Below are 21,186 nucleotides of genomic sequence, written 5' to 3'. Positions count from 1 at the left end.
TCTTGCATAGTAACTAACTAGGTAAATTTTCAATGGCTGTCCGTGGATTAATAACATTGTCACTTAAACCGAGCTCATATCGACTTAAGTGAAATACTTATGAATGACAAGAATTTGCGCTATGTATATATTCTTATAGTCTTTGGTCAATTAAGTGACTTTTTTTGACGGACCCGACGTTTCTTTTGACGTTTACAGCACAGCCGCCATTGTTGTGATCGGCACTGTGTTTTCAGTTAGCCTACCTTTTATTTACCTATGTGTAATAACGGCGCTGTACCGGACCATAACAGTGGAACTTGGTACAATTTAGTTAAAAGTTAAGATGAAATAATCACAATGAAAAAGCGAAATATTAGTGGCTCAGTTTTCTTGTTTTATTGCTTACTCGCGACACAGACCGGCAACTCGAAAAAGGGAATCCCCCGTCAAAGTTAGCTAAATAAGTCTTTATGACAGTATCAATAGGTGAAATATTTAGATAACTCTTAAAAGTTGTCACACACCACTATATTTATATAAAATACTTACCATTTCGTAGAGTACAGGGAGATTTGGGAGCTTGTCAATCCGCTTTCTTTGACAGTGACCGGCAAGTGTACACAATCTCCGAGAAGCGTGGGGGAGGGGCAAAGGAAAAAAAAAATCCAACATTTCTGCGCCGTGACTGGTTAAATGTTGGACTCGGGGAAGAATTGGTAAACGTGATTGGTCAAGAATGTTGGAGAATGTTGGATTTGCGAAACTGCCATTGGCTGTAATCTTCAATATTGGAATACACTTGCCGGACTATCCTTCGGCTGCTGGCGTTCAGGTCGCAGTCTCCCCTGGAGGCGTGGGTTCGAATCCCACTTCTGACAGTGTGTGCTTTTCCCTTTGCCTGGCCCTGTTGTCTGGTGCATGACATTAGCATCTGCCTTACTCCACGACCATTTCAAGCCCCACAAAGACTAGTACAGCCAAAGTTGGGGACAGTCTAAATGCAGGCACACCGACAGCACGACGGCGTGTCAGGCATCTGACTGCTGCTTTGTCAACATGCTGCTCGGAGCAAGCAGTTGACTGCCCAACTGCGTGTGCGGCCAGTGTGGCCTGCTTTCTATGCTGCCGTCTGTTTCACTCTTGTTTCTTAGTGTCCCCTGTGTCCCATTGTGCGCAAGAAGACAAAGGCACATGGCGTTGGCATGTGCATATACAGAGAGCGTTTGATGACTGTGTGTTGGCCCTCTGCCCTGGTTCCATGGTGTAATGGTCAGCACTCTGGACTCTGAATCCAGCGATCCGAGTTCAAATCTCGGTGGGACCTGCTTTTGAGGTGTGCGGTCTCGGGGCTATTCCAAAGGCAGGTGAAGACATGCGCTCAGAAAGCCATGGGCTCTTCCTCAAGACACCCTGTCCTTTGACTTCTATTTGCACTGAAAGGGTCTGGAGTGCACTTCAACCACAATCTTGCCTGTGCGGAAGGATGCCGCCATTGTAGCTGCCAGCTAGTGTTGTCATTCTCTGCAGATAGTCATGGGCAGCTAGAAAACCCACTACTTCATTGGTATTTTTCCAGCAACTGGCGTGTCGGAAGTTCAGGACACAGCTCTGCAGACGGGTTGTTAAGGCACGGCACGTTGTCCGTTTCCGTAGTGTAGTGGTTATCACGTTCGCCTAACACGCGAAAGGTCCCCGGTTCGAAACCGGGCGGAAACACCTTCTCTTCCTTTGCCTCTCAGCAAAAACTCAGTGACGTCATTGGACCCTGGCACTGGCCAGGAAGCAGACCTGGAAGCTTAAAGCCTCTGTATCTGTGGGCAAAGAATTAGCTGCCGGTGGGAAGCACAAGTCCCCCCATTGGTGAATTGATCCCGAGTCTTGCGCTTGACAGGTGTAAGGTCCCAGGGCTAATCCTATGGACCCCCGACTACCCACTGCCTCATTGATATTTTCTCCAGCAACTGGTATGTCGCTAGTTTGGTAGACAGGTCTGCGTACGGTTCCGTAGACAGGTCTGCAGACAGTTTTGTAGACAGGTCTGCAGACGGTTCTGTGGACAGCTCCCCCAGACGGTTCTGTAGAGAGGTCGCTTAGGCGGGGCATGCCCCGCATAGCTTTCGTGGTCAGTTTCCGTAGTGTAGTGGTTATCACGTTCGCCTCACACGCGAAAGGTCCCCGGTTCGAAACCGGGCGGAAACACTGGCACTTACTTTGCCTCTCGACAAAAGCTCAGTCATGGCGCTCATCGGGCTCCATGCAGAACCTTGTGCGAGCTTCTTTGTCTTTTTTTTCACAGTGCAGAGCTTTTTCCACCCTCTCTTTTTTGCAGCTGTTGCTTCTTCTTTTTTTCTTTTTTTTTTTCTCTCCTTTTTTTGGTAAATGCACTTATATAACATTTACTGCTGTTGTTTTATGTCTGTTTGTTTTTTATGTACATGCAATGGGCATTTCATTAGGTCAGGCCTTGACTCATATGCAGCAACCTAGATATGAGTTGAGAGCAAGGGAAGCAAAGGAGGGAAAAGAGGCAGAAGGCACTGGGCAGGAAGCAGTCCGGGACGCATGAAGCCCCTGTATCTGTAGGCAAAGAATAAGCTGCTGGTAGGTAGCATAAGTCTCCCCGTCGGGGAATCGAACCCCGGTCTTCCGCGTGACAGGCGGAGATACTGTCCACTATACTAACGAGGATGCTGCCTTTAGTGCACGCTGCACAGACACGGCCCCATGTTCTGGGGTTTACCGAGATTATGCAGAGTCACAGCCAATGCCTGGCGGTTCAAGTCTGCCACTGTTGGGTTGAAATCTTCCTCCTGCCCAGAGTCACCAGTGATGGAGTGCATGACATGACATGAATCACCAGAGCAGTGTGTGCCACTGTTCAGAGTGCCTCATGTTGGCCCCACACGCAAAACCTCTGCATTTTGTTGGTGTGCAGAAACTCTGCGCCTGACTGTGTTGTGGCTTCCAGTGGAGAATGCAGTGCTCATTGGCCTGTGGTCAGTATTGAGGGGTGGCAGCCCTGGAACAGTGATCAAACTGCAGCAACAGCATAAGCCACTCTCAACCAAGTTTGAAGAAGTTCTCCACAGCAGTTTACAAGTCTTTGTTCAGTGTATGACAAAGAGGCCATGAGATTGCCACTGTCACTCGGGGTGGGCTTGGGGTGGCTTTGACACACGGCTAGCAAGACCCAGCGTGGTCTCTTCTGCTCAAAGGTCCCACCGAGATTTGAACTCGGATCACTGGATTCAAAGTCCAGAGTGCTAACCGTTACACCATGGGACCAGTCTGCCGTTCAGTAAGTCCGTTGTGAGTGTTTGTCCTCACTTGAACTCACAGCCTTGCTAGATCCGCTTCCTTCTCAGGATTGAGGTTGACTCCAAGAGCCAAGTCTTGGAACAGCAACGGAGCGCTTCAATCAGCTCCCCATCTGCTTTGGAGCGGGAGCTGTTTGGCACTTGATTTCCTCAAAAGCTTGCTCAGGACTGTTTTGCCGTGCCGAGGCAGGCCTGGTGGGCCTGGCCACCGGGGCCGCTCATCTAGTCAGGATGGCCGAGCGGTCTAAGGCGCTGCGTTCAGGCCGCAGTCTCCCCTGGAGGCGTGGGTTCGAATCCCACTTCTGACAGTGTGTGCTTTTCCCTTTGCCTGGCCCTGTTGTCTGGTGCATGACATTAGCATCTGCCTTACTCCACGACCATTTCAAGCCCCACAAAGACTAGTACAGCCAAAGTTGGGGACAGTCTAAATGCAGGCACACCGACAGCACGACGGCGTGTCAGGCATCTGACTGCTGCTTTGTCAACATGCTGCTCGGAGCAAGCAGTTGACTGCCCAACTGCGTGTGCGGCCAGTGTGGCCTGCTTTCTATGCTGCCGTCTGTTTCACTCTTGTTTCTTAGTGTCCCCTGTGTCCCATTGTGCGCAAGAAGACAAAGGCACATGGCGTTGGCATGTGCATATACAGAGAGCGTTTGATGACTGTGTGTTGGCCCTCTGCCCTGGTTCCATGGTGTAATGGTCAGCACTCTGGACTCTGAATCCAGCGATCCGAGTTCAAATCTCGGTGGGACCTGCTTTTGAGGTGTGCGGTCTCGGGGCTATTCCAAAGGCAGGTGAAGACATGCGCTCAGAAAGCCATGGGCTCTTCCTCAAGACACCCTGTCCTTTGACTTCTATTTGCACTGAAAGGGTCTGGAGTGCACTTCAACCACAATCTTGCCTGTGCGGAAGGATGCCGCCATTGTAGCTGCCAGCTAGTGTTGTCATTCTCTGCAGATAGTCATGGGCAGCTAGAAAACCCACTACTTCATTGGTATTTTTCCAGCAACTGGCGTGTCGGAAGTTCAGGACACAGCTCTGCAGACGGGTTGTTAAGGCACGGCACGTTGTCCGTTTCCGTAGTGTAGTGGTTATCACGTTCGCCTAACACGCGAAAGGTCCCCGGTTCGAAACCGGGCGGAAACACCTTCTCTTCCTTTGCCTCTCAGCAAAAACTCAGTGACGTCATTGGACCCTGGCACTGGCCAGGAAGCAGACCTGGAAGCTTAAAGCCTCTGTATCTGTGGGCAAAGAATTAGCTGCCGGTGGGAAGCACAAGTCCCCCCATTGGTGAATTGATCCCGAGTCTTGCGCTTGACAGGTGTAAGGTCCCAGGGCTAATCCTATGGACCCCCGACTACCCACTGCCTCATTGATATTTTCTCCAGCAACTGGTATGTCGCTAGTTTGGTAGACAGGTCTGCGTACGGTTCCGTAGACAGGTCTGCAGACAGTTTTGTAGACAGGTCTGCAGACGGTTCTGTGGACAGCTCCCCCAGACGGTTCTGTAGAGAGGTCGCTTAGGCGGGGCATGCCCCGCATAGCTTTCGTGGTCAGTTTCCGTAGTGTAGTGGTTATCACGTTCGCCTCACACGCGAAAGGTCCCCGGTTCGAAACCGGGCGGAAACACTGGCACTTACTTTGCCTCTCGACAAAAGCTCAGTCATGGCGCTCATCGGGCTCCATGCAGAACCTTGTGCGAGCTTCTTTGTCTTTTTTTTCACAGTGCAGAGCTTTTTCCACCCTCTCTTTTTTGCAGCTGTTGCTTCTTCTTTTTTTCTTTTTTTTTTTCTCTCCTTTTTTTGGTAAATGCACTTATATAACATTTACTGCTGTTGTTTTATGTCTGTTTGTTTTTTATGTACATGCAATGGGCATTTCATTAGGTCAGGCCTTGACTCATATGCAGCAACCTAGATATGAGTTGAGAGCAAGGGAAGCAAAGGAGGGAAAAGAGGCAGAAGGCACTGGGCAGGAAGCAGTCCGGGACGCATGAAGCCCCTGTATCTGTAGGCAAAGAATAAGCTGCTGGTAGGTAGCATAAGTCTCCCCGTCGGGGAATCGAACCCCGGTCTTCCGCGTGACAGGCGGAGATACTGTCCACTATACTAACGAGGATGCTGCCTTTAGTGCACGCTGCACAGACACGGCCCCATGTTCTGGGGTTTACCGAGATTATGCAGAGTCACAGCCAATGCCTGGCGGTTCAAGTCTGCCACTGTTGGGTTGAAATCTTCCTCCTGCCCAGAGTCACCAGTGATGGAGTGCATGACATGACATGAATCACCAGAGCAGTGTGTGCCACTGTTCAGAGTGCCTCATGTTGGCCCCACACGCAAAACCTCTGCATTTTGTTGGTGTGCAGAAACTCTGCGCCTGACTGTGTTGTGGCTTCCAGTGGAGAATGCAGTGCTCATTGGCCTGTGGTCAGTATTGAGGGGTGGCAGCCCTGGAACAGTGATCAAACTGCAGCAACAGCATAAGCCACTCTCAACCAAGTTTGAAGAAGTTCTCCACAGCAGTTTACAAGTCTTTGTTCAGTGTATGACAAAGAGGCCATGAGATTGCCACTGTCACTCGGGGTGGGCTTGGGGTGGCTTTGACACACGGCTAGCAAGACCCAGCGTGGTCTCTTCTGCTCAAAGGTCCCACCGAGATTTGAACTCGGATCACTGGATTCAAAGTCCAGAGTGCTAACCGTTACACCATGGGACCAGTCTGCCGTTCAGTAAGTCCGTTGTGAGTGTTTGTCCTCACTTGAACTCACAGCCTTGCTAGATCCGCTTCCTTCTCAGGATTGAGGTTGACTCCAAGAGCCAAGTCTTGGAACAGCAACGGAGCGCTTCAATCAGCTCCCCATCTGCTTTGGAGCGGGAGCTGTTTGGCACTTGATTTCCTCAAAAGCTTGCTCAGGACTGTTTTGCCGTGCCGAGGCAGGCCTGGTGGGCCTGGCTACCGGGGCCGCTCATCTAGTCAGGATGGCCGAGCGGTCTAAGGCGCTGCGCTCAAGCTGGGGAACATTCGTCCGTCAAAGAAGGGGGAGAAGGGGGGAGAAGGGGGGAGGAGGGGGAAGAAGGAAAAAGGGAAGAAAAGAGAGGAAAAGAAGAAAAAGAGAAAGAAAACGAAAAAATCCGAGGTTATTCAGCAATTTAACTTTTAAAAGAGTGTTTTCAATGCTTACAGAAGGTGATTTAAAACTTTAGATATTTGAACAAGTAGCGCACGGGACACGAACCGACGAACTTCATAAACGGATAGCTTGACGCTACACTTTTTGCCGTGTGACGCACATACCCATATATGGACCTCACTTCCGGGTCAACACAAAGGGATTCCCCAGTTTTAAAATTAGGGTTAATGGCGGTCAAGCGTGCTCCTAACTGATTGCTTTATTATGTCTCGCTCTTTATGGTAGGTTTTTGAAAATGCATATGTTGAAATGATAATAATGCATTTTAATAACGTTAAAATATTTTTTTAAATATGTTTATCATGGGAAATAATCGTTGATTACTTCTTCCTTTTTCTATAGGAAAAGAAGCTGCCTTAAGCCCACCATATGACCTGAAGAGCAGCTCCTCAACCTGAGATCTTCAGGAGTTTATCTGATGTCTACTGCAAACCACTTTTTATACGATACTAAATAACCCCTCTTTCTAGCATAATTCTTTTTCTGTATCAAAGATCATTATCTTATAGATATTGCAACATTGACAAATAACACTCTTTATTACAGTTGTTGACTGTTGTTAAAATCAATGGGTATGTTTTTTGTGTGTGTGTGTGTGTGTTTACCAGTGTTGAATAAAGATACACTTTTAGCTCGAGCTTTGTTTATTCACAGGGAAGAGAATGAGAAACAACTTATTACAGATTATGTAAAAAAGAACAAACACAACACCTCTATGATAATAAACTATGGTAATAAAAAAATCTGAATGCAACACATTTTACACACATATATACACAACAGCTATACTATTTTATTCACAACACTAATACTAAAATAATACTAACAACACTCATACTTTACAATAACTTACAATATGAAACTCTACAAAATATATACAATATTTACAATACAAAAATATGTACAATATTAACACTACAAAAATATATACAATATTTACACTGCAAAAATATGTACAATATTTACACTACAAATAATTTTTGAAATTATTTTTTGGGTACTGCCTTCCTCATTTCCTCCAACCACTGCTTCTTGGTTTTGGTTTCAAAGGAAGGACAGTACACTTTGCCATAGTACTGGCTGTGTCCAGTGTCAGCAGTGCGGAACTGACCACACTTTTTGCAAGTGTTTGCCTCCACTGTCCGCTGGTACGGCCTTTTAGGAGTCACTCCTTCCATGGTGCTGCTGGTAGGTGCTCCTGTCTGTGGACTGGTACCCGGTAAAACTGCCAAGACAACTGGTACCAGTCCCACATTTTGTCCTGCAGGCCCAACAAGCTGTGTGGTCAGCAAGGGTCCTGGTGCAGGGGGGCTGACAAACAAAGGCCTCTTGCCTGTTGGTTTAGGCAAGATGTTGCGCTGGACCTGACTGGGAGCTCTCTGCCTCTGATGTGCCTGGCCAGCTGTGCTCTCAGGCAACCAGTACTGATGCTCCTGCTGTGCTGGTACAGGGTGAGCAGGTAGCACTCTGGCATCCTGAAGAGGCTCCGCAGAAGCTGAGACGGCTGGAGGTAAGGTGGTACCCTGAAGCAGCACAGACAGCTCCTGTTTTTTCTGCCTGTTATTGTGCCACTGTATCAGGGTGTTCTGGTTTACCTCCACCAGTTGGATCTCAGTTTGCTGCATCACTAGCGAGTTCCCTAGGACCAGCTGCCTTATCTTGTGGTAATCCCTCAAGATAAGGGACCACCTTGAGTCTGCCCTCTTCCCTCTTCTCACTGGGCCTGGGTGGAGGTTGCAGAGTCTTATAAAAATGTTCTCCACCAACCGACAGCAGTCCGGCCACTGTGCAGGTGAGCTACTTGCTCCTAACATGCAGCGGGTGGTGCTCTCAACGCCAGGCGTAGTTGTGGGCTTCTTCGGTGTTCGAAACCGCCCACTCAAGAGTCTCTCCTGATGTCGAGCTGCGTATATGACCCGCCGCTTGTCGTGCTCATCCAGGCTTTCCCACAGTGCTTTGATGGTGCTGGCCTGCTGGTTGGTGAGACACAAAGATGTCTGACTCCGCAGTTCCACCAAAAACTCAGCAAGTCTGTCCACATGCTGGTAGCCAGGCACATTTTGCTCATCCACAGCCTGTGAAGATATGAAACATATTTGAAAGTATGTTAATGTAAATCCTTGAATCACGTTGACCTTTTTTTGACACATTTCTGATGTTCCTTATTAAATAGAAAAAACATACTACTGCTCAACCACTGTTTGAGGGCCTGTAAGGCCTATTTGTATTAAACTACGCACCCTTTAGATATTTGTTTTACACAGTTGTGCATCGAGGATTCCCTCTCCTATATCTGTCTCTGTTCAAGTCAATTTGTGCTGCTCTCTGAAGGGAGTAGTTAACCAATTCCTAAGAGATTTAAAGGTTCTGTCTCATGATTTCTAGCAATAAATAGCTGTACTTTTTTAACACAACAATAAACTTACAGGCCTCTAAAGACAGCTTTTTTTTCCTTGCCATTTTGAGCCTGTTAACCCAAAACAAGTGCTGAAACTTCAACCTAAAGATTGCCATGCTCCCTTTGTGTTCCTTTATTAATAAAACTATTTTAGGCTGTGCCACACAGTTTCAAAAGTGTTTTGTAATCAATTAGTCTTATAAAATGATTAACTTAGATTAGCAGCCATATTAGGAGTTCATGCAGAGGACTGACAGTTGCAAAAAAGTGGATCATTCTTTGAAAACCATCTGATTCATTTTAAGTTTGTGAAATGGATAAAAATTGTTTCTGATTGCAAAAAGTAAAGTGCAAGTGATCAAACTTTTGTGCAGTAATGCAAGTGCATATTTATTGTTAACACTTACCATGTCTTCATCATGAGCCTGCACGTCAACGCCAGCCTCAGAGGATGAAGTTGAAGGCAGAGTGGGAGGAGCAGAGGCCACTGCAGACGAGCAAGGAGCTAGTGATGCACAATAGGGAAAAAAACACCATATTACTACATATATAAAAAACTACAAAATGACTTGCAGAATTAGAGCTGGGGGATTATTGTGACTGAATTACAATTCCCATTTTCATTGCACTGCACCTGGTCATACTACTACCTATATAAAACCGAGATTTCTTTTCAGCCTTACCAGGAGCAATGGTTAATGTGCTCGGAGCCTGAGTGAAGGAGGTGCCCGATGATGATGGAGTTGAGGAACTGCAAAGAGCTGTCGTGCTGGGAGCTGTGGACAGGGAGGGGCCAGTTGTCAGAGGGGCAGGGGTGTGAGGCTCCTCCAGGTTTGCCACTGTTGGGTCCTCTGCTGCCTCAGCAAAGCCCTCATCCTCCTCTTCATCTTCCTCCACATTATGCTCCTCAATCAGCTGAGCAGTCTCCTCAGAATCAGGATGCATATCCTGCAGTGCCTGACCAGTCTGCCGGAACAGATACTGCAGGCCTATGAGCTCTCCTGAAACATCAGAGGCAAATGGATGATTAGGAAAACTGTTTGAATGATTTTTTTTTTCATCTCAGTTGTACGTCAAGTGGGTCTCAGTAATGCTAACCAGTGTAAGGTGTGGGTGGGCAGAACTCTGGGACCAACTTCCTGCCGAACAGCTTCTCAAAGTTTGTGTTCACAGAGTGAAGCAGGTCACCCGAGTAGCTGCGGAAAGGAGATGGCTCAGTTGACAGAGCAGCAGTGCCACGGTCCTGGTTCCACCTGTGGAGTCCTTCCAGCAGGTAAACCTGGAAATTCAGGCTGTTGGCACTGGTTCCTGGGGATAAACAGGTAAGTAGGTAAAATTGGTGATCAAGGACATAGTATATTAGTACATAACTTTAAATATATTTTTATTCTTAGACTTTGTGACACATTAACATAACTATAACACAAACACAAACCTGGGATGAAGCGGTTGAGGTGTAAATGAAAGGACTCTAAAGATGTAGAGCCCCTTGCACACCTGTAGGTGGGTAGCTGCACACCTCCCTTTGTGAGCTCTCCTGTTTTGATGTAGAGAGCCACACCTGGTGGGTCCTGGATGCACTTGACATGCTTCTTTTGGACATTCCAGATGTGCTCCATCCTCTCCATGTCAAACAGGGGAACTCCAAGGGAGTCATTACCGCTGGTCCCCATGAGCCCCAGCAGCAGCTCCTCCAGCAGCTGGGTGGTGGCCACTTCACCCCGGGTTCTCCGTCGACAGTGGAGAGCCAGCTCCTCCCTGGACAGGTTTCTGCTGATGTCAGCATCAGTGACTGGCAAGCCCTGGGATTGAAGCTGTTGTTTTTTCGCTTCACGCAACAAAGCTAAATCAGCTGCATCCCACTCAAATATGCACGCTGACAGGCGTGACATAAAGATTGGGTACAACTGATGAGCATCTGTCACGCACCCCAGGGCAAGTCGGCGCATGAAGTGCCAGATGTCTAGTCGAATGATGAGGTCCTGCCATCCACTGAACCTGGTCTTCAGCCTGGTCTCCCCTGTACTGGAGCAGCAGTCGCAGTCCACATACAAGGCAACAGGGGGATCAACACCAGCCTGCTGGTACCGCTTCACCAGGTCTGCTGCCATCATGTCCAGGCCTGCTCCCTCCTGAGCGGTCAGAACGCTGATCAGGATCTGACCATACTCGTTTCCCACAGAGGTGAGCCAGAGAGCGGTCCCCTTAGCTGTGCCTGCCAGCTTCTTAACGATCTAAAGTACAAAAAATTAAAAGGCCCTTTGTGATTATTTTCAGGACTCCTTATTCAATGGGACTAGTTAATAATATAAGTTTCCTGTATTAATGAAGGAGAAAAAATATAAACCTTTTTTGTTGAGTCCATCTTCAGAATTGTGCCGTAGATGGATGTGATCCGGGCTTTGATGTCCTCGAGCCTTGTCAAGATGTCCTGACTGTAAACGGAGAGGAGCCACTTACAGCTAGGCACCACAGCAGGCTCAGGGGGCTCAGGAAAAGTCATGGGCAGCAGTCCGGGGCGCTGCTGAAAGTCAACACACTCAGTGGTGTACCGTGCAACACGATGAAGCCACTCCTCTGAGTGGTTTTCTTTCAGCTGCTTTAAAACCCGTGTTGGACTGTTACCCAGACCTCTCTCCCGTAGAAGCCGGATCACACGGATGTCACAGGCGTATCTGAGTCAAAGACAGATAAATTAGTTAGAGTCTTAGTCTTTTTTATTTCTATTGTCAAGGCAAGAGAGAAAAAGGGATATTACTTACTTCTGAGTAAGGATGACCCTGAATTCAGACCTGTGAGCCAAGTCCAGCTGCCTGAGGACAGTCTGACTCCAAGAAACGTGGCTGGCTCTACATTTGGTGCAGGTCAGGGTTTCCGTCACCATATTGTAGGTCCTGTCCACGTCAAGGACCCGCCGTGCCCTCTTGTGCAGCCCTGCCCCTGTGAGCTGGTGCTGCTCACAGGCTGCATTAGGGCAGACCACCTTCACCTTCCACAATTTGTATGGCATCCATACAAAGAGTGGGTGGGCGAAAAAACGGTCTGGTGCTGGAGCCTGGTTGTACAGGTTGCTCGGCTGAGGAGGAAAGTACCAGAGCTTCAGATGGTCTTGAAGCTGAAGTTTCCCCTTGGGCCCCAACTTCAAGAGGAATTTTTCAATCCATTTGTGGTCTTCAGGTGGCAAACCCTCTGACCACAAGCGGGGCAGGTGAGCTGTTGAAGTCAGTGCTCCTGTCCCAGAGTCAGCAGCAGTCTGTAATATAAAAAAACAACGACAAAAATACTTAATACTAACCTTAAAGACTTGCGAGCTTCTGCGCACTATGAAGTGACATGTTAAATACTTACAGACACTGTGGCAACTTCTGCTGCTGGACTGGGGACAGGCACTGACTCTCGACCAACTGCATGAGAAGCTGGAGCCTTAAGAAACAGCAGGAATAGAACTCACATCAGTGAAAGACTTTGAGAATATAATCTTAAACTAATACTCAGATAAAACACTACCATAGTATTGTTACAACTTTAAAATCTGATTTTGTTAACGAGGGAATTTAAATGTATTATTGTTTATGCGTAATGTCTTCAGAAAGTATTTGTAAAAATGCTTCTACAAAAAGAGTAGTTTTTTAAAAAGTACTCACTGGGACGGGAACACTTGAAGGAGAGCTGGTACTTTCCTCAGTGGGGTCTGTGACTGTGGCTTGGGTCTGTAGAGCAGTCAGTTTTAGTTATTTACCAAAAAAATGACTCAAGCTTATAGGTTACTACATAATCTCTATTTACCTTGGTTACTCTTCTGGCCAGGCTTAGATTTGGCTTGGCAGCAGCAGACTGGGCACCACCAAATCTTGACTTAGTAAACTGAAAGGCAAAGAAGCAAAGGGCTTTGTTAGAGCTGTACTAGGGATACAATTGTCAATATACATTAAGGTACAAAACAGTTGTCACAGCCATGGTCCGTTTATGAGTAAGATTATTCGTCTGTTTACCATTGCCAAAGTCAAATAAGGCCGCTTCTTTTGGCCCTCCGGTCTTGGTTCTGCTGGAGAACTCTGTTGTCCTACAGCCCTCTCGATTGGACTTGCTGCTAAAGTCTGCTGGCCAACAGAGCCTCTTACAGGAGGACCTACTGATGCCCCCTGAGCCGCATCTCCTGCTGCCCCCTGGACCGGACCGCCTGCTGCTGTCTGCTGTGCAGAAACTTCACCACGGCCCACAGTCACCGTTGGTTGCCCTCCTGGCCGGGGAGCAACACTCGATGTGGTCGGCTGTTAAACAGAGTAGACACAGCTTTATGTGGTGTACTGATGAGTAAAAACACTGTATCCTTATAGTTTTACCTTCTGCACATGAAATCCACACAGGCACTTCCTCTCCTGCCCAAACAAAGACATCTGGCCATGAGTCTGCATTGGGCATTTCTCAATCTAAAAATAAAGAGAATCATTTGGTTAAAAATGTAATAGTCATCATTTTTTTCCAGCTACTTAAAAATGGTAAAAAAAAATGCCCATTTCAGTTAACTCTATAAAAGTTTAACCTTATCCTTTGTTTGAAGAAAATATTAGTGAATGGTACAGTAAGATTACATGGTAAAATCCAAAATCGATCAACTCTCACCCTCTGATACAGCTCATACCACTTCTTCTGTCTGGGAGCAGGTCTGTTGCCTTCATCGGCAGGCCAGGTTCCTGTGTTGGCAAACCTCCTCAGGCGGGACATCCACTCTGAGTCAGACATTGCCTTGTGGGACTTTGTCTTTTTGGTTGCCTTTATTTAAGGAGAGTTTTGATATTAATACTATATTAATATGACATTAACTGTAAATTTAGATATGTTGGCTCTGTGCAATAGTGTAACAGAAGAATGAAAAAGAAAAAGAAACATGTCATATTAGCCATTGCTTCAATTTAAAGTGCATGAAATAATAGACTTGATACAATTATTACAATACTATTATAGGAAACGCGACATTTTGCTGGTTAACAAACATTGTGAGAGAAACGTCTTGCATAGTAACTAACTAGGTAAATTTTCAATGGCTGTCCGTGGATTAATAACATTGTCACTTAAACCGAGCTCATATCGACTTAAGTGAAATACTTATGAATGACAAGAATTTGCGCTATGTATATATTCTTATAGTCTTTGGTCAATTAAGTGACTTTTTTTGACGGACCCGACGTTTCTTTTGACGTTTACAGCACAGCCGCCATTGTTGTGATCGGCACTGTGTTTTCAGTTAGCCTACCTTTTATTTACCTATGTGTAATAACGGCGCTGTACCGGACCATAACAGTGGAACTTGGTACAATTTAGTTAAAAGTTAAGATGAAATAATCACAATGAAAAAGCGAAACATTAGTGGCTCAGTTTTCTTGTTTTATTGCTTACTCGCGACACAGACCGGCAAGTCGAAAAAGGGAATCCCCCGTCAAAGTTAGCTAAATACGTCTTTATGACAGTATCAATAGGTGAAATATTTAGATAACTCTTAAAAGTTGTCACACACCACTATATTTATATAAAATACTTACCATTTCGTAGAGTACAGGGAGATTTGGGAGCTTGTCAATCCGCTTTCTTTGACAGTGACCGGCAAGTGTACACAATCTCCGAGAAGCGTGGGGGAGGGGCAAAGGAAAAAAAAAATCCAACATTTCTGCGCCGTGACTGGTTAAATGTTGGACTCGGGGAAGAATTGGTAAACGTGATTGGTCAAGAATGTTGGAGAATGTTGGATTTGCGAAACTGCCATTGGCTGTAATCTTCAATATTGGAATACACTTGCCGGACTATCCTTCGGCTGCTGGCGCTCAGGTCGCAGTCTCCCCTGGAGGCGTGGGTTCGAATCCCACTTCTGACAGTGTGTGCTTTTCCCTTTGCCTGGCCCTGTTGTCTGGTGCATGACATTTGCATCTGCCTTACTCCACGACCATTTCAAGCCCCACAAAGACTAGTACAGCCAAAGTTGGGGACAGTCTAAATGCAGGCCCACTGACAGCACGACGGCGTGTCAGGCATCTGACTGCTGCTTTGTCAACATGCTGCTCAGAGCAAGCAGTTGACTGCCCAACTGCGTGTGCGGCCAGTGTGGCCTGCTTTCTATGCTGCCGTCTGTTTCACTCTTGTTTCTTAGTGTCCCCTGTGTCCCATTGTGCGCAAGAAGACAAAGGCACATAGCGTTGGCATGTGCATATACAGAGAGCGTTTGATGACTGTGTGTTGGCCCTCTGCCCTGGTTCCATGGTGTAATGGTCAGCACTCTGGACTCTGAATCCAGCGATCCGAGTTCAAATCTCGGTGGGACCTGCTTTTGAGGTGTGCGGTCTCGGGGCTATTCCAAAGGCAGGTGAAGACATGCGCTCAGAAAGTCATGGGCTCTTCCTCAAGACACCCTGTCCTTTGACTTCTATTTGCACTGAAAGGGTCTGGAGTGCACTTCAACCACAATCTTGCCTGTGCGGAAGGATGCCGCCATTGTAGCTGCCAGCTAGTGTTGTCATTCTCTGCAGATAGTCATGGGCAGCTAGAAAACCCACTACTTCATTGGTATTTTTCCAGCAACTGGCGTGTCGGAAGTTCAGGACACAGCTCTGCAGACGGGTTGTTAAGGCACGGCACGTTGTCCGTTTCCGTAGTGTAGTGGTTATCACGTTCGCCTAACACGCGAAAGGTCCCCGGTTCGAAACCGGGCGGAAACACCTTCTCTTCCTTTGCCTCTCAGCAAAAACTCAGTGAAGTCATTGGACCCTGGCACTGGCCAGGAAGCTTAAAGCCTCTGTATCTGTGGGCAAAGAATTAGCTGCCGGTGGGAAGCACAAGTCCCCCCGTTTTTGAATTGATCCCGAGTCTTGCGCTTGACAGGTGCAAGGTCCCAGGGCTAATCCTATGGACCCGCGACTACCCACTGCCTCATTGATATTTTCTCCAGCAACTGGTATGTCGCTAGTTTGGTAGACAGGTCTGCGTACGGTTCCGTAGACAGGTCTGCAGACAGTTTTGTAGACAGGTCTGCAGACGGTTCTGTGGACAGCTCCCCCAGACGGTTCTGTAGAGAGGTCGCTTAGGCGGGGCATGCCCCGCATAGCTTTCGTGGTCAGTTTCCGTAGTGTAGTGGTTATCACGTTCGCCTCACACGCGAAAGGTCCCCGGTTCAAAACCGGGCGGAAACACTGGCACTTACTTTGCCTCTCGGCAAAAGCTCAGTCGTGGCGCTCATCGGGCTCCATGCAGAACCTTGTGCGAGCTTCTTGGCCTTTTTTTCACAGTGCAGAGCTTTTTCCACCCTCTCTTTTTTGCAGCTGTTGCCTCTTCTTTTTTTCCTTTTTTTTCTCTCCTTTTCTTTGTAAATGCACTTATTATGCACACATTTACTGCTGTTGTTTTATGTCTGTTTGTTTTTTTATGTACATGCAATGGGCATTTCATTAGGTCAGGCCTTTACTCATATGCAGCAAACTAGATATGAGTTGAGAGCAAGGGAAGCAAAGGAGGGAAAAGAGGCAAAAGGCACTGGCCAGGAAGCAGTCCCGGACGCATGAAGCCCCTGTATCTGTAGGCAAAGAATAAGCTGCTGGTAGGTAGCATAAGTCTCCCCGTCGGGGAATCGAACCCCGGTCTTCCGCGTGACAGGCGGAGATACCGTCCACTATACTAACGAGGATGCTGCCTTTAGTGCACGCTGCACAGACACGGCCCCATGTTCTGGGGTTTACCCAGATTATGCAGAGTCACAGCCAATGCCTGGTGGTTCAAGTCTGCCACTGTTGGGTTGAAATCTTCCTCCTGCCCAGAGTCACCAGTGATGGAGTGCATGACATGACATGAATCACCAGAGCAGTGTGTGCCACTGTTCAGAGTGCCTCATGTTGGCCCCACACGCAAAACCTCTGCATTTTGTTGGTGTGCAGAAACTCTGCGCCTGACTGTGTTGTGGCTTCCAGTGGAGAATGCAATGCTCATTGGCCTGTGGTCAGTATTGAGGGGTGGCAGCCCTGGAACAGTGATCAAACTGCAGCAACAGCATAAGCCAGTCTCAACCAAGTTTGAAGAAGTTCTCCACAGCAGTTTACAAGTCCTTATTCAGTGTATTACAAAGAGGCCATGAGATTGCCACTGTCACTCGGGGTGGGGTGGGCTTGGGGTGGCTTTGACACACGGCTAGCAAGACCCAGCGTGGTCTCTTCTGCTCAAAGGTCCCACCGAGATTTGAACTCGGATCACTGGATTCAAAGTCCAGAGTGCTAACCGTTACACCATGGGACCAGTCTGCCGTTCAGTAAGTCAGTTGTGAGTGTTTGTCCTCACTTGAACTCACAGCCTTGCTAGATCCGCTTCCTTCTCAGGATTGAGGTTGACTCCAAGAGCCAAGTCTTGGAACAGCAACGGAGCGCTTCAATCAGCTCCCCATCTGCTTTGGAGCGGGAGCTGTTTGGCACTTGATTTCCTCAAAAGCTTGCTCAGGACTGTTTTGCCGTGCCAAGGCAGGACTGGTGGGCCCGGCCAACGAGGACCGCTTATCTAGTCAGGATGGCCGAGCGGTCTAAGGCGCTGCGCTCAAGCTGGGGAACATTCGTCCGTCAAAGAAGGGGGAGAAGGGGGGAGGAGGGGGAAGAAGGAAAAAGGGAAGAAAAGAGAGGAAAAGAAGAAAAAGAGAAAGAAAACGAAAAAATCCGAGGTTTTTCAGCAATTTAACTTTTGAAAGAGTGTTTTCAATGCTTACAGAAAGTGATTTAAAACTTTAGATATTTGAACAAGTAGCGCACGGGACACGAACCGACGAACTTCATAAGCGGATAACTTGACGCTACACTTTTTGCCGTGTGACGCACATACCCATATATGGACCTCACTTCCGGGTCAACACAAAGGGATTCCCCAGTCTTAAAATTAGGGTTAATGGCGGTCAAGCGTGCTCCTAACTGATTGCTTTATTATGCCCGCACTTTATGGTAGGTTTTTGAAAATGCATATGTTGAAATGATAATAATGCATTTTAATAACGTTAAAATAACTTTTTGAACATTTTTATCATCGGAAATAATCGTTGTTTACTTCTTCCTTTTTCTATAGGAAAAGAAGCTGCCTTAAGCCCACCTTATGACCTGAAGAGCAGCTCCTCAACCTGAGATCTTCAGAAGTTTATCTGCTATCTACTGCAAACCACTTTTTATATGATACTAAATAACCCCTCTTTCTAGCATAATTCTTTTTCTGTATCAAAGATCATTATCTTAGGGATATTGCAACATTGACAAATAACACTCTTTATTACAGTTGTTGATTGTTGTTAAAATCAATGGGTATGGGTATATCAATGTTTTTTTTGTGTGTGTGTGTGTGTGTTTACCAGTGTTGAATAAAGATACACTTTTGGCTCGAGCTTTGTTTATTCACAGGGAAGAGAATGAGAAACAACTTATTACAGATTATGTAAAAAAAAGAACAAACACAACACCTCTATAATAATAAACTATAGTAATAAAAAAAACAGAATGTAACACATTTAACATATATACACAACAGCTATACTATTTTATTTACAACATTGATACTAAAATAATACAACACTCATTCTGTACAATAACTTACACTATGAAACTCTTCAAAATATATACAATATTTACACCACAAAAATATTTACAATATTTACACTACAAATAATTTTAGAAATTATTTTTTGGGTACTGCCTTCCTCATTTCCTCCAACCACTGCTTCTTGGTTTTCGTTTCAAAGGAAGGACAGTACACTTTGCCATAGTACTGGCTGTGTCCAGTGTCAGCAGTGCGGAACTGACCACACTTTTTACAAGTGTTTGCCTCCACTGTCCGTTGGTACGGCCTCTTAGGAGTCACTCCTTCCATGCTGGCAGGTGCTCCTGTCTGTGGACTGGTACCCGGTAAAACTGCCAAGACAACTGGTACCAGTCCCACATTTTGTCCTGCAGGCGCAACAAGCTGTGTGGTCAGCAAGGGTCCTGGTGCAGGGGGGCTGACAAACAAAGGCCTCTTGCCTGTTGGTTTAGGCAGGATGTTGCGCTGGACCTGACTGGGAGCTCTCTGCCTCTGATGTGCCTGGCCAGCTGTGCTCTCAGGCAACCAGTACTGATGCTCCTGCTGTGCTGGTACAGGGTGAGCAGGTAGCACTCTGGCATCCTGAAGAGGCTCCGCAGAAGCTGAGACGGCTGGAGGTAAGGTGGTACCCTGAAGCAGCACAGACAGCTCCTGTTTTTTCTGCCTGTTATTGTGCCACTGTATCAGGGTGTTCTGGTTTACCTCCACCAGTTGGATCTCAGTTTGCTGCATCACTAGAGAGTTCCCGAGGACCAGCTGCCTTATCTTGTGGTAATCCCTCAAGATAAGGGACCACCTTGAGTCTGCCCTCTTCCCTCTTCTCACTGGGCCTGGGTGGAGGTTGCAGAGTCTTATAAAGATGTTTTCCACCAACCGACAGCAGTCCGGCCACTGTGCAGGTGAGCTACTTGCTCCTAACATGCAGCGGGTGGTGCTCTCAACACCAGGCGTAGTTGTGGGCTTCTTCGGTGTTCGAAACCGCCCACTCAAGAGTCTCTCCTGATGTCGAGCTGCATATATGACCCGCCGCTTGTCATGCTCATCCAGGCTTTCCCACAGTGCTTTGATGGTGCTGGCCTGCTGGTTGGTGAGACACAAAGACGTCTGACTCCGCAGTTCCACCAAAAACTCAGCAAGTCTGTCCACATGCTGGTAGCCAGGCACATTTTGCTCATCCACAGCCTGTGAAGATATGAAACATATTTGAAAGTATGTTAATGTAAATCCTTGAATCACGTTGACCTTTTTTTGACACATTTCTGATGTTCCTTATTAAATAAAAAAAACCATACTACTGCTCAACCACTGTTTGAGGGCCTGTAAGGCCTATTTGTATTAAACTACGCACTCTTTAGATATTTGTTTTAAACAGTTGTGCATCGAGGATTCCCTCTCCTATATCTGTCTCTGTTCAAGTCAATTTGTGCTGCTCTCTGAAGGGAGTAGTTAACCAATTCCTAAGAGATTTAAAGGTTCTGTCTCATGATTTCTAGCAATAAATAGCTGTACTTTTTTAACACAACAATAAACTTACAGGCCTCTAAAGACAGCTTTTTTTTCCTTGCCATTTTGAGCCTGTTAACCCAAAACAAGTGCTGAAACTTCAACCTAAAGATTGCCATGCTCCCTTTGTGTTCCTTTATTAATAAAACTATTTTAGGCTGTGCCACACAGTTTCAAAAGTGTTTTGTAATCAATTAGTCTTATAAAATGATTAACTTAGATTAGCAGCCATATTAGGAGTTCATGCAGAGGACTGACAGTTGCAAAAAAGTGGATCATTCTTTGAAAACCATCTGATTCATTTTAAGTTTGTGAAATGGATAAAAATTGTTTCTGATTGCAAAAAGTAAAGTGCAAGTGATCAAACTTTTGTGCAGTAATGCAAGTGCATATTTATTGTTAACACTTACCATGTCTTCATCATGAGCCTGCACGTCAACGCCAGCCTCAGAGGATGAAGTTGAAGGCAGAGTGGAAGGAGCAGAGGCCACTGCAGACAAGCAAGGAGCTAGTGATGCACAATAGGGAAAAAAACACCATATTACTACACATATAAAAAACTACAAAATGACTTGCAGATATAGAGGTGGAAGATTATTGTGATTGAATTACAATTCCCATTTTCATTACACCGCACCTGGTCATACTACTATCTATATAAAACCGAGATTTCTTTTCAGCCTTACCAGGAGCAATGGTTAATGTGCTCGGAGCCTGAGTGAAGGACGTGCCCGATGATGATGGGGTTGAGGAACTGCAAAGAGCTGTCGTGCTGGGAGCTGTGGACAGGGAGGGGCCAGTTGTCAGAGGGGCAGGGGTGTGAGGCTCCTCCAGGTTTGCCACTGTTGGGTCCTCTGCTGCCTCAGCAAAGCCCTCATCCTCCTCTTCATCTTCCTCCACATTATGCTCCTCAATAAGCTGAGCAGTCTCCTCAGAGTCGGGATGCATATCCTGCAGTGCCTGACCAGTCTGCCGGAACAGATACTGCAGGCCTATGAGCTCTCCTGAAACATCAGAGGCAAATGGATGATTAGGAAAACTGTTTGAATGATTTTTTTTTCATCTCAGTTGTACGTCAAGTGGGTTTCAGTAATGCTAACCAGTGTAAGGTGTGGGTGGACAGAACTCTGGGACCAACTTCCTGCCGAACAGCTTCTCGAAGTTTGTGTTCACAGAGTGAAGCAGGTCACCCGAGTAGCTGCGGAAAGGAGATGGCT

The 21,186-nt window shown here is 46.7% G+C and overlaps 15 non-coding genes across 15 annotated transcripts; 10 read left to right on the top strand and 5 right to left on the bottom strand.

Annotated features, from left to right (window-relative positions):
* Positions 1-1,234: 1,234 nt before the first annotated feature.
* On the top strand, positions 1,235-1,306 carry trnaq-cug (transfer RNA glutamine (anticodon CUG)). Its single transcript has one exon. It is a non-coding gene; the product is annotated as a tRNA-Gln (tRNA).
* Positions 1,307-1,625: 319 nt separating this feature from the next.
* On the top strand, positions 1,626-1,698 carry trnav-aac (transfer RNA valine (anticodon AAC)). The gene has a single exon. It is a non-coding gene; the product is annotated as a tRNA-Val (tRNA).
* Positions 1,699-2,108: 410 nt separating this feature from the next.
* On the top strand, positions 2,109-2,181 carry trnav-cac (transfer RNA valine (anticodon CAC)). The gene has a single exon. It is a non-coding gene; the product is annotated as a tRNA-Val (tRNA).
* Positions 2,182-2,598: 417 nt separating this feature from the next.
* Positions 2,599-2,670, bottom strand: trnad-guc (transfer RNA aspartic acid (anticodon GUC)). The gene has a single exon. It is a non-coding gene; the product is annotated as a tRNA-Asp (tRNA).
* Positions 2,671-3,195: 525 nt separating this feature from the next.
* Positions 3,196-3,267, bottom strand: trnaq-uug (transfer RNA glutamine (anticodon UUG)). The gene has a single exon. It is a non-coding gene; the product is annotated as a tRNA-Gln (tRNA).
* Positions 3,268-3,524: 257 nt separating this feature from the next.
* On the top strand, positions 3,525-3,607 carry trnal-cag (transfer RNA leucine (anticodon CAG)). Its single transcript has one exon. It is a non-coding gene; the product is annotated as a tRNA-Leu (tRNA).
* Positions 3,608-3,981: 374 nt separating this feature from the next.
* On the top strand, positions 3,982-4,053 carry trnaq-cug (transfer RNA glutamine (anticodon CUG)). Its single transcript has one exon. It is a non-coding gene; the product is annotated as a tRNA-Gln (tRNA).
* A 319-nt stretch (positions 4,054-4,372) lies between these two features.
* On the top strand, positions 4,373-4,445 carry trnav-aac (transfer RNA valine (anticodon AAC)). Its single transcript has one exon. It is a non-coding gene; the product is annotated as a tRNA-Val (tRNA).
* Positions 4,446-4,855: 410 nt separating this feature from the next.
* On the top strand, positions 4,856-4,928 carry trnav-cac (transfer RNA valine (anticodon CAC)). Its single transcript has one exon. It is a non-coding gene; the product is annotated as a tRNA-Val (tRNA).
* Positions 4,929-5,345: 417 nt separating this feature from the next.
* On the bottom strand, positions 5,346-5,417 carry trnad-guc (transfer RNA aspartic acid (anticodon GUC)). Its single transcript has one exon. It is a non-coding gene; the product is annotated as a tRNA-Asp (tRNA).
* A 525-nt stretch (positions 5,418-5,942) lies between these two features.
* On the bottom strand, positions 5,943-6,014 carry trnaq-uug (transfer RNA glutamine (anticodon UUG)). The gene has a single exon. It is a non-coding gene; the product is annotated as a tRNA-Gln (tRNA).
* Positions 6,015-15,130: 9,116 nt separating this feature from the next.
* trnaq-cug (transfer RNA glutamine (anticodon CUG)) lies at positions 15,131-15,202 on the top strand. Its single transcript has one exon. It is a non-coding gene; the product is annotated as a tRNA-Gln (tRNA).
* Positions 15,203-15,521: 319 nt separating this feature from the next.
* On the top strand, positions 15,522-15,594 carry trnav-aac (transfer RNA valine (anticodon AAC)). The gene has a single exon. It is a non-coding gene; the product is annotated as a tRNA-Val (tRNA).
* Positions 15,595-15,992: 398 nt separating this feature from the next.
* trnav-cac (transfer RNA valine (anticodon CAC)) lies at positions 15,993-16,065 on the top strand. Its single transcript has one exon. It is a non-coding gene; the product is annotated as a tRNA-Val (tRNA).
* Positions 16,066-17,086: 1,021 nt separating this feature from the next.
* Positions 17,087-17,158, bottom strand: trnaq-uug (transfer RNA glutamine (anticodon UUG)). The gene has a single exon. It is a non-coding gene; the product is annotated as a tRNA-Gln (tRNA).
* Between the last annotated feature and the right edge of the window lie 4,028 nt (positions 17,159-21,186).

Source organism: Halichoeres trimaculatus, unplaced genomic scaffold (assembly GCF_033239565.1).
Source record: "Halichoeres trimaculatus isolate MK-OKI-2021-1 unplaced genomic scaffold, fHalTri1.1 fHalTri1_scaffold_138, whole genome shotgun sequence".
Lineage (NCBI taxonomy): Eukaryota > Metazoa > Chordata > Actinopteri > Labriformes > Labridae > Halichoeres > Halichoeres trimaculatus.
This window is presented reverse-complemented; position numbering and strand designations above follow the sequence as displayed.